We start from the raw sequence: 12,013 nt of genomic DNA, 5'->3' as shown, positions 1-12,013 counted from the left end.
CGTCAAACGGAGGTCTATCTTAGCCAGGGAGTGGGGGACTCCCTGGGGGGCCTAGCAGGGGCCCACCCGAAAGGGTATAAAGCGTTTGCTCAGTAAGCCCATGGTTGACAACGCACTGACGCTAATTATGCTTTTGCAAGTCTGGCGGAAGTAACGCTTCGAACCGCTAGGCAACTCCCCAACCAAGATTGCCCTCCTTGACTGGGGACTTGTACTTACATAGGCATTTGCAAGCATAATTAGCTATAATGAGCCACACTCATGCTACCGCCAGCGGTACCAACTCCCGCCAAAGGAGTGACCTACGGGAACACAGCCAGGCAGGCTACCGCCTGAGCCCCGGCTTACCCCCAGACCACCGCTGACTCGCTGCCACGCGCTGCGCCAAGACAGCATCAGAAGCTCTAGAAATTGGGAACTGAAGCATATCAGTCTCACATCGAAAACATGGAGAAGATCAGCTCCCTCCTCACCTATAAAAGGTTCTCTCATCTCTCCTCATTAATTACGCATTTACTACTTACCTACTGTAACTGTGTCAACATAAATACATTGACTAACTTAGGCATCGGAGAAGAGAAGACCGCCCGACGCGGTCTCCTTCTAACGCCCTTTGTATTTTACTTGACAGGTAGCGGAAGCTCTGAGAATATCACAAGTAGCGGTCCGCCCATCGGACCAGCGTTAACCAAGGTTTAGCTACCGCTGAATCTTAGACATTAACAATGTTAACGTTAGAGATCCGAAGGGCCTCTAGTTAGCTTAAGTGAGAGAGAGAGAGAGATTGACACGAGATGTATAGTGGTTCGTCTTCGCCTTAGCGGGAGACTACGTCCACTTGAAAGCTTATACTAGTGTGTTGAGCCTTGCGGCCCAAGAGGGATTACAAAGCATGTCATGGGATGGATGTTTAAGTGAGAGGAGGCATTCCTTTAATAGGTGAAGGAATGCTTCTCCTTTACATTGTTTTCGATGTGGGACAAGTAACAACTATTCTAGTATAGAAATGCCTAGTTGTGAGGGCATGTTGGCGAGGCCGGAAAGGTGGCTTCCCGGCAACGGATTTGCCACTTCCGGATACCGTGGCGTAGCTTGAACATAGGGCTACACGATGCATGTCTCGGTTGGGCCTCACCATGGCTTATGGGTGTCCCAAAGAGGGTGTTAATTATGCTTGGTGAGATAGCAAACTAGTCATGCTAGTAGGTATCTACAAGTCCCCGAAGTCCCCAAGTAAGAGGAGCTTCTTGGTTGGGGAGTTATACACATGATGTCACCAAGCATAAGTAACCGGGCGGTACGGAGCCCCTACAAGTCTCCGAACTCCGTAAGCAAGAAGGGACTCGTTTAATCCTGCACAATGAGACAAAAAACGCGCATATGTAGAATGCTTGTTGTATTGGTTACCGTTCGTATTAATGGAATGCGAAAAGAATTCGATTTGTAGCGGGCAACAAATGGTAGAAGAATTCAATATTCCATTAATGTGTATGAACATGTAAAATATTGGTAGTTGTATATGTGGATCTTATGGCCATATAACACGCACAATAGATAGTGGCAAGTGTAATGGGTGTCCAAAGTAATTTTGTGGGAGTAGTCCCGGTGACATAGAATGAAGCGTTTGTGAACTTGGGGCTTAAGTAAAACATGTTGGACATGATCGAGCAAGTTGGGTTGTTCGAGCAAGTTGGGTGTAGTTGAGTGTGTAGGCGTTGTGCGAGCATGCGAGGTGTGGCCCAAGCGCAAGTCGTGGCCATACTCGATACCCAAGCAAGTCGTAACCCGAGCAAGTCGTTTATCCGAGCATGTTTTAGTAAGTCGTAAGTGTCACAAGCTTCTAGATGCATGAAAGTGCATTTAAGCATGTATGTGTGTAGCATGTACTTGTAGTAAAGTTGCTAATAACATGTTGTAGGCATGCTTAAGTGTCATGGAGACATGTATAGTCATGGCAAAGGCTCTAATTGCAAGAGCGCAAGAGGTAAGATATAGTGACTTATCTTTTGCAGATTTGAAGGCTAGCGGAGTTGGCCAAGCATGATGGTCCATTGCTTGTGGTGGATAAATTACTCCGATAATGTACGTCAACTCGTAGTTGAGGTTGAATAATCGAATTTCCTTAGAACAAAATAAGTGATTAATACATGAATATGTAAAATCAACACTAATAGCTTATGTATATACTTTGATATCATTATAAGCCCATGGAAGACATAGTGGCTATGGTCAATAGCCATGCCCTGAACAATTGCCGCATGCACATGTGTAGATGTAGGTGTGGCTGATATGTGGTTGACAGCATAGGCTAATGATGTATGATCATTAATCATGGATTCTACAATATGCATGTGCATGCCATGTATCCAAAAGATGATAGCCTATGACGCACGTGTGTATGCATGGCCAATTTATATGTGTTGAGTAAAGTGTGGCTGAGATGCATGGCCATGAGAATATAGTATATGTTTGGTCATGCTCGAAACACACATAAAAAACTTATCTCTGCAACGAGCCAATGGCCTGCGTTTTGAGTGTTTGAATAGATTAGGTAGCGCGGGAATGCACGAGCTGTGATCGATGCACTGGTGCTGACCAGTAACTCGGAGAACCGAAGCTAAGCAGAGCGGAGCTGCTACATGGCGGTGCTCCCAGCTAGGTCAGTGGCTTCTCGGTGGCTGGCGGAGCGGAGGATGGAAACCCTCTGGGTGGTACGAAGCAGCTACGGAGTTTGTTCAGCGGAAGTGCTCCGCTGAGTGTTGACTGGCGGAGGTGGAGCTGCAGGTTCGGCTTGGCGAAGCGGAGGCTCCTAGCTCGGCGGAGGATAGCTAGCGGTGGCAGTTGGTTGGCGGAGCGGATCTTGGCTCGGCGGAGGTGTGCCGTTGATGATCATGGACGACAGAGCTCTTGGCCGGCGGAGCGGAGCTCGATTTGGTCAGCGGAGCTTGTCCGCTAAGTTTTGGTCAGCGGTGCTCTGTCCATGGTCGGCGGAGGCAGGCTAGCGAAGAGTCTGGTGGAGCGGAGACAGTCCGGCGGAGTTGGCTAGCGGGGTTTGGATGGCCGAACCCGTGGTGGAGTTCAGTGGAGCTGGGTTTTGTCAGCTGCGGTCTTGGTTGGCGGAAGTTGCGGCCAGCGGTAGTGGAGCTCGTCAGCGGAAGAAAAGTGAGCTGAAGTGGCTCTGGCCGGCGGTAGCGGAGTTGTGCTCGACGGTTGAAGCGCCAGCTAGCGGTGGTGCCTGGTGGAGCAGAGCTGGCTAGCGAAGGGAGCAGCAGTTGGGTCCGGCGGAGCTGCAAAGTAGAGCTGAGGCTCCGAGCTCGAGTTCAGCGGAGATGCTCGGCGGAAGAGCTCGGCGGTGACCTGGAGGTTGGCGGAGGAAGAGTTCGGCGGTGCCGCTGACCAAGTTCGGCGGAGCGGAGACTGATGGAGACCACGAGTTCCAGGTCGAAGGTGGACGGAGTTGCAATTGGTAGTGACTGGCGGGAATTTTGAAAATTGGAGGGGTGCCCAGAGAAGTTTTCTGGGTGTCCAGGTCGAGTTCCATTTTTTTTTTGAAGGTTCAGCGTTGACCAGACGTTGACCGGACCCTGATGGGTGTTGACCAGCCCTAATTTGATGTTGAATGAGCGTTGACTCGATATTTTCGGGTCAAAGTTCGTGGTAGGTGACGAAGCCTTTGTGTTGGCTTCCCACAGACGGCGCCAATGTTAACGTTAGAGATCCGAAGGGCCTCTAGTTAGCTTAAGTGAGAGAGAGAGAGATTGACACGAGATGTATAGTGGTTCGTCTCCGCCTTAGCGGGAGACTACGTCCACTTGAAAGCTTATACTAGTGTGTTGAGCCTTGCGGCCCAAGAGGGATTACAAAGCATGTCATGGGATGGATGTTTAAGTGAGAGGAGGCATTCCTTTTATAGATGAAGGAATGCTTATCCTTTACATTGTTTTCGATGTGGGACAAGTAACAACTATTCTAGTATAGAATTGCCTAGTTGTGAGGGCATGTTGGCGAGGCCGGAAAGGTGGCTTCCTGGCGACGGATTTGCCACTTCCGGATACCGTGGCGTAGCTTGAACATAGGGCTACACGATGCATGTCTCGGTTGGGCCTCACCATGGCTTGTGGGTGTCCCAAAGAGGGTGTTAATTATGCTTGGTGAGATAGCAAACTAGTCATGCTAGTAGGTATCTACAAACAGGTAATTTCTCCCCAATTACTGACGCTCTGTCTGAACGGCAAAATGACTGATATTATATTTCCCCTTGATATTGTCTGTGGCCTTCTTTAGTATCAGCATCTGGCTTAGCAATGACATGGCAAGTCAGTGGCACCTTTCCCACAGTAATAGTCCAAATGTTACTTTTTGTTGGAAAATTTGGTCGATGGATGCTACTTCTATCACCAGATTTCACCTACTACAAAATCTCAAAAATACAATATATTAGTAACAAATAATAATCATAATATTATTGTCATAATAGATTAAATAACAAGGATTATAGAACTTATCTCTTGAATAGGCTTTCGAAGGACACATTACTCGAAAAGAATTTAAGGTTGAGGCGTGTAAACACTGCCCTTAAGAGTAGATTTCACCCCTCAGAGACAATGTCTCGGTGTAGCAGGTTTGTGGCGCCCTACCCTTCAGGGTACAACAACCTCGATCCTTGTAGGTGTACACTCACAATACTCGGATCGTATTGAACAGCTTGAAACTTTCTTTTGGTGGAATAGATAAATTAAAGGAAACACATGAATACTTTGAGCTCGGAAAGGAAACAAAGGAGATTGAATTTCTATTGTATGTTTTTATCTGGAAAGCTAGGGATTATATATATGGCAGGAATGATCAATGCGATGACAATTTAACAATAGCAATTAAGCTATGTTATGTAACCGAAAGGAATATTATGACATTGATTAGGAAGAATCAAAACGTCAAAATAGGAATGACAAGGCCGGAAATGTGGCTTCCCGGCGACGGATTTGTGACTTCCGGATACCGTAGCGTAGCTTGAACATAGGGCTACAAGATGCAAGTCTCGGTTGGGCCTCACCATGGCTTGTGGGTGTCCCAAACAGGGTGTTAATTATGCTTGGTGAGATAGCAAATACTCCATATTGTTGGAGGTATGTACAAGTCCCCGAAGTCCCCAAGTAAGAGGAGCTTCTTGGTTGGGGAGTTATACACATGATGTCACCAAGCATAAGTAACCGGGCGGTACGGAGCCCCTACAATTCCTCGAACTCCGTAAGCAAGAAGGGACTCGTTAACCTGCACAACAAAGACAAAAAACAGGCATACGCAGAATGCTCGTTGCATTGGGCAACAAATGTGAGTTGTATGGATATGCGTTGGCATATATAAAAGTATGGGGTGCGTGATACATGTTGATGCATATCAGCGAATGGTGCCGAGTACGATCGAGAACGCGTATGGTCGTGTGAGCGTATGGATTGCATATGATAAATGTAAGTTGCATGAGCGGTGCGAAGGTAAGCGCTTGTAACTCATGAACGATTACCGCGCATACGGTTGTGTCTGTTTGGTTTTCGCTCGTATTAATGGAACGCGAAAAGAATTTGATTTGTCGCGGTCGGTAAACGACAAATGGTAGAAAAATTCAATGTTCCATTAACGTGTGGTGTGTCGAGTAGACATAAGCGTAAAGCTCGAGGATTACCGGGAAGGCATGAGCGGGAAACTCGGGGTTGCCGGGAAGGCATGAGCGGAAGCTCGGGGTGCCGGGAAGGCATGAGCGGTAAGCTCGGGGTGCCGGGAAGGCATGAGCGGGAAGCTCGGGGTGCCGGGAAGGCATGAACGGAAGCTCGGGGTGCCGGGAAGGCATGAGCGGGAAGCTCGGGGTGCCGCGAAGGCATGAGCGGAAGCTCGGGGTGCCGGGAAGGCATGAGCGGAAGCTCGGGGTGCCGCGAAGGCATGAGCGGTAAGCTCGGGGTGCCGGGAAGGCATGAGTGGAAGCTCGGGGTGCCGCGAAGGCATGAGCGGTAGCTCGTGATTTCCGCGAAGGCATGAGCGGAAGCTCGGGGTGCCGGGAAGGCATGAGCGGGAAGCTCAAGGGTGCCGGGAAGGCATGAGCGGGAAGCTCAAGGGTTGCCGGGAAGGCATGAGCGGAAGCTCGGGGTGCCGGGAAGGCATGAGCGGTAAGCTCGTGAGCGGAAGCTCAAGGGTGCCGCGAAGGCATGAGCGGTAAGCTCGTGAGCGGAAGCTCAGGGGTGCCGCGAAGGCGTGAGCGAAAGCTCGGCGGTGCCGCTGAGGCACGAGCGCGAAAGCGTGGCGGTGCCGCTGAGGCATGAGCGCGAAAGCTCGGCGGTGCCGTTGAGGTATGAGCGCGAAAAGTTCTGCGGTGCCGCTGAGGCACGAGCGTGAAAAGCTCGGCAGTGCCGCTGAGGCACGAGAGCGAAAGCGTGGCGGTGCCGCTGAGGCACAAGCGCGAAAGCTCGGCGGTGCCACTGAGGCACGAGAGCGAAAGCGTGGCGGTGCCGCTGAGGCATTAACGGGTAGCTCGAGGTGATGCCTTGAGGCATGAGCGTGACCGTTGCTAATTATGTTGGGCTGTATGTACAAGTCCCCGAAGTCCCCAGTCAAGGAGGGTGTTCTTGCGGGTTGATACCAAAGCGTAGCTTTGTGCCATATATCAAGCATAATTAGTGCGAGTGCGTCGTCCATCTAGAATTGGTTGGAGCGAACGCTTTTGCCCTTTCGGGTGGGCCCCTGCCAGGCCCTGCGAGGAGTCCCCCACTCCTGGCTATAGACCTCCAGATGGTCGGAAAATTGTTTGATGAGGGGAGCTGCGCGGAGCAGAGGGTGTTGGGTAGCGAGCCCAATCTTTGGTACCCAAGCGTCGGGGTTAACTGCCGGATCAATGGCTGCCGTAGGCTGTGTTAACTAGTCCCTTTGCTATTTCTCGGAGGAGAAACTTGACTGCAATGCCGCGTAGCGGTCATTATCATTATGAGGCGTTGCCTTGCCGCTTGGCGGCTGAATAAAAAATGATAAACACATAGAGCAAGTAATAATATTTTGTTTGAGTGTCCCATGTTTATTTAATTGGGTTGCAATTAAAAATAGAAGCATGACATATGTGTATAGCATGTACTTGTAGTAAAGTTGCTAATAACATTTTTTGCATTTTTGTAGATATGCTAACGGATCATTGAGATCGGTATGTGAAGCATGGCATATCTAGTATGTGAGATCTAGAAAGTGTTGCCAAATCTACGAAATGTTGTTGGCATGCTCAAAAGTTTATGGAAGTATGTAAAAGCATACCAAGTGTGATATATTGTAGGCATACTTAGAAGTAGTAAAAGCATGGTATTGGCATGGTAATAGCTCTAATTGCAATAGCGTAAAAGATAAGATAGAGTTACTTATCTTATGCCGATTTGGAGGCTAGCGGAGTTGGCCGAGCATGACGATCCATTGCTTGGCGGATAAAGTACTCCGATAATGCACGTCAACTCGTAGTTGAGGTTGAGTGTCCCATAGCAATAGTTGCGTTTTCCTTGAAACAAAATAGATGATTAATATGTAGATTAATTTGTAAAATCAACATAAATAATTTGCATATGTACTTTGATAAAATTGTAAGCAAAGTGTAGAAGCAAATGTGGTGGTTGATGACAAATAATATGTATATATGTCTATTTTGTATGTCCAATTTGCGGGGAACATACGAGCTCTCCTACATAACACATCGGTTATATGCAAATGAAATAACCATATAGCATAAGTGTGATGATTGGATACATAGCGGCAATGTGTATGCTCATAAAATAATGTAAAGATGGAGCATGTAAACTCAATATAATTGTCAATCGGAGATATAGGCAAACCAATGATCTCTATTGATAATGCCATGTGCAAAGATGTATAGCTGGAAGCATGTGGTTGAAGTCAACTGACGTACGTAAATAACCTTTGAGACAAGGACTTTAATCAAGTACCAGCATGTTTTCATATTATATGGATGGGCATGCATGGTGTTGTCATTTGGTTTCAGTAGCACATGCAAACATAATTATTAATATACAATTATCAAAGCATGACAAGCATGTGGCCGATACATGCTTGATGTATAACCAGGCTTGGTTTATCACAAAGGATATACACACACGTCTATATAGTTACATGCTGTCGTGAGCTTGTAACTGCCGTGCATTTGGAGGCATGTAAGGATAAGCTAGAGAATAGTGTAGTGTGTATAGATTATAATCAATCAGGGATATTGATTAAAAGAAATAAGCTCATCTGGTTGGTTGGGGCGTCGACTGAGAGCTGGTGAACTGACGAAAGTCCAGCGTCAAGTTTCGACGAGTGATGAGGTCCTCTGGCCGTCCAGCGTCAAGCCCCAAACATCAAAGAGCTGACGCAGCGGAGGAGAGACTCAGCGGTGAATCTCGACGCTAATGTCTAGCGGAGGAGAAGCGCAGTGGAGGAGAAAACTCAGCGGAGGGTGGTCGCTGCTGGTGTTTAGCGGTGGTGATGGAGTTGCTCGCTGATTGTTACCGCTGGCAATGGGTTAGCCTTCCGCTAAATTCTAATGGTGGCTCTGGCGGAGATGGGATGAGTAGCAGCAGCCTCACACCGGCGGTGCATCTTGATAGTTTGTACAGAAGATTGGGTGGCCAAATCAATTGCAGGTTTGGTATTCTGTGGCCGGCGGTGTACAGTCAGGCGGTAGTGGCTAGCGGTCAGCGGATGATGGTGGTGACTGATGCTGATCAGTGCAGGTTTGTTGGTGATTGCCGCTGGAGTTAGCATTGGCTGCCGAAGCTCGCCGCTGATGCTACTTAGCGATGCCGCTAATGGAGTTCGACGGAGTTGGGCGGAGCGAGTCGCTGGCTAAGTTCGGCGGAGGTTTTGCTGCTGACAGTGTTGGGCGGAAGATACCGGCGCTGATGCCGGTGCTGGCAGGCTGGTAGTGCTTAGCGGAGGAAGCTCGGGTCAGCGGTGGTGGCCGGCGGAGGTTGGAGTGCAGCGGAGGAGGGCCGCTGACGGATATGGGCGGAAGGAGTGGCCGCTGAGCGCGCTGGTTGATGACGCTGCCACTGGAATTTCTGGCGGAGCTCTGGGCACTAGGCCTTGGCTGAGCTCTGGGCACACTAGGCCTTGGCGGACTGACCATGGCAGAAGCTGCTGATGGTACTGACCGGAAGAAGTTCCCCGCCAACGAACCTTTAGCGGAGGAGGAACCGGTGTGCTGGCGGAGCCTTGATGGTCGGAGCGGTGATCGGTGCCCAGAGAAGTTCTGGGTGTGGAGAGTTTTCTGTGGAGGTCTTTTTAGCGGAAGTGCTCCGCTGAGTGTTGACTGGCGGAGGTTTGCAGCATCAGAGTGCAGCGAAGAAGAAGAGAAAACTGGGTGTCCTTAGTAGAACTCTGGGTGTCCAGAGAAATTAGGCACCTGCAAATTTTTTTATTTATTTTTATTTTTTTTTTGTGTGTGGAGGTTCAGTGTTGACTTTTTCCTCCCTCAGCGTTGACCAGACCTTGACCGGCCCTGATGGGCGTTGACCGGCTCCGCTGGGCGTTAACCAACCTTAATTTGATGTTGAATGAGCGTTGACTCGATACTTTTGAGTCGAAGTTCGTGGTAAGTGACGAAGCCTTTGTGTTGGCTTCCCACAGACGGCGCCAATGTTAACGTTAGTGATCCGTGGGATCTCTAGTTAGCTTAAGTGAGAGAGAGAGAGAGAGAGATTGACACGAGATGTATAGTGGTTCGTCTCCGCCTTAGCGGGAGATTACGTCCACTTGAAAGCTTATACTAGTGTGTTGAGCCTTGCGGCCCAAGAGGGATTACAAAGGATGTAAATGGGATGTGTTGAGTTGTGGGAGGAGAGTTCCTTTTATAGGTGAAGGAAGCCATCTCCTTTACATGGTTTTCGATGTGGGACAAGCAAACAACTATTCTAATGTAGAAACTATTCTAGTGTAGAAATGCCTAGTTTGTGGAGGCAACTTTGCAAGGCCGGAAAGGTGGCTTCCCGGCGACGGATTTGTGACTTCCGGATACCGTAGCGTAGCTTGAACATAGGGCTACAAGATGCAAGTCTCGGTTGGGCCTCACCATGGCTTGTGGGTGTCCCAAAGAGGGTGTTAATTATGCTTGGTGAGATAGCAAATACTCCATATTGTTGGAGGTATGTACACTATCAATGACATACTTCCGTTAATGTTCCATCAATCATCTGTTAAGTATGATGATGTGGCAAACACGTGAGGCAAAAGATAGGGGTAAAAATGTCTTTTTAACTTGTTAATAAAATAAATTGAATTACACTTAAAAAAGAAAATAATCGTTGGTCAGATAATATTGATTTTTTTTTCTCTCTCTCTTCTTTCTTCTTTTTTTTTTTTTTTCCTTTTCCTTTAGCTCTTGCTTAATTTCTGGAACGATCTTTTTTCCTCTCTCTCTTTTGTTTTGAGCTTCAGCATGAATTCTTTGTAAACCCAGCAGGCTATCAAACCAAAACCCAATTTACACCTAAAAAAAAAAATCTATCGATGGCCTGTACGAAATTCCACTGACGGCAAGGCTTCGAGGAAGGAACTGCCGACGAAGGCTGCCCGGAAGTCGGCCCCGACCACCGGAGACGTGAAGAAGCGGACACGCCCTCGAACAGTGGCTCTCCGTGAAATCCGATAGTACCAAATCCTTTCAGAGGCTTGTTCGTGAATCGCACCTCTGCGCAAGTGGGGAGCAGTATTACCATTAGTATTATTCTTGCCTCCAGCCATGGTTATTCAAATTGGAATTACAATTGGAATTAAAATTAAGATTGGGTATTGATAATAACGGATTGAGGACTTTCTTCTCGAATTGTAACAACGAAAGAGGCAAGTGAGACGAATAATGGAGACTAAAAATCAAGAGACACGTAATGAAGTGATTGGAATTGGAATTCAATATTCTTTGTATAAAACCCAACTTCCCCAACCAGCTCATGCGCCTTTATTTTGCCTGACGACGACGATTTCAAAAATTCGCTCTTCACTTTTTCAATTTCCACTAGCCGCGATCGGATTCTGATTCCCAGACAAGCTCGAAGCCAGAAGAGTCGCTCGGATTGCAAAGATCGGGAATCAGAAATATGGGATTTAGGGTCCTGCTCGGGAATCAAAGCTCGAATTGTGAATTCCCATAACCGAAGTTCGAGGATTTAGGTGAGGATTTGGTGAACGGAGCTGCTGATCAGGAAGCTTCCCTTTCAGAGGCTTGTTCGTGAAATTGCTCACTTTAAGACGGACATGCGTTTCTAGAGCCACGCTGTTGTTGGCGCTACAGGAGGCGACGGAGGCCCATCTTGTTGGGTTGTTTGAGGATACTAATCTACGCGCCGTTCATGCCACGCAAGTCACAATTATGCCCAAGGATTATTCAACGTGCTAGGAGAATCAGGGGTGAAAGGGCTTGAGCATGCATCTGTGTAAAGAGTGGGGTTTAATTGTTTGAATCTGTCAATCGATCATGAATACATGATCAGGGGATTGCTTTTGTTTTGAGGAAGAAGAGGGGGAGAGAGAAAATTATTAAAAAAAATTTCATTTAATTAAATAATTAAGCTATTGGTAGAAGTTGGGGTTATTTTGGTCATTTGCCATCTCTGTTTTCTCCACATTCCTGCCACGTCAGCTCATTAACGGAATCGTTATGAAAATCTAACGGAAGTATGTCGTTGATAGCAAATTTTGAGTCTAGGTATCACATTGATACCATTGTGAGTCTGGGTATCAAACTGGCCGGTGCACAAGAATTGAGGGACTGTTTGTGCATTTTTCTCTATTTTCAAAGTCTTTGTTTTGTATTGAGTTTCTTCTGGTTGACAATATACACCTAAAACTCTATCCTTTGAGATTGTTCGAATAATTCGCTTTTCCTGAAAATTTTGGAAGTTGTTCATTGATATGGTTTCCTTGTGCAAAAGTTATTGTTTCAACGTAGATTAAGGGTGGCAAGAATGTCTTCTATACCCTTGTAGTTACTAAGAACATC

At 47.5% G+C, this 12,013-nt stretch overlaps 1 pseudogene; it reads left to right on the top strand.

Moving 5' to 3' along the window:
- Nucleotides 1-9,143: 9,143 nt before the first annotated feature.
- On the top strand, nt 9,144-11,435 carry LOC133731207 (histone H3.3-like; annotated as a pseudogene).
- The last annotated feature ends 578 nt before the right edge of the window (nt 11,436-12,013 follow it).

This window comes from Rosa rugosa, chromosome 2, assembly GCF_958449725.1.
Source record: "Rosa rugosa chromosome 2, drRosRugo1.1, whole genome shotgun sequence".
Lineage (NCBI taxonomy): Eukaryota > Viridiplantae > Streptophyta > Magnoliopsida > Rosales > Rosaceae > Rosa > Rosa rugosa.
Note: the sequence above shows the minus strand (reverse complement) of the source record. Positions and strands in the feature narration are given on the sequence as shown.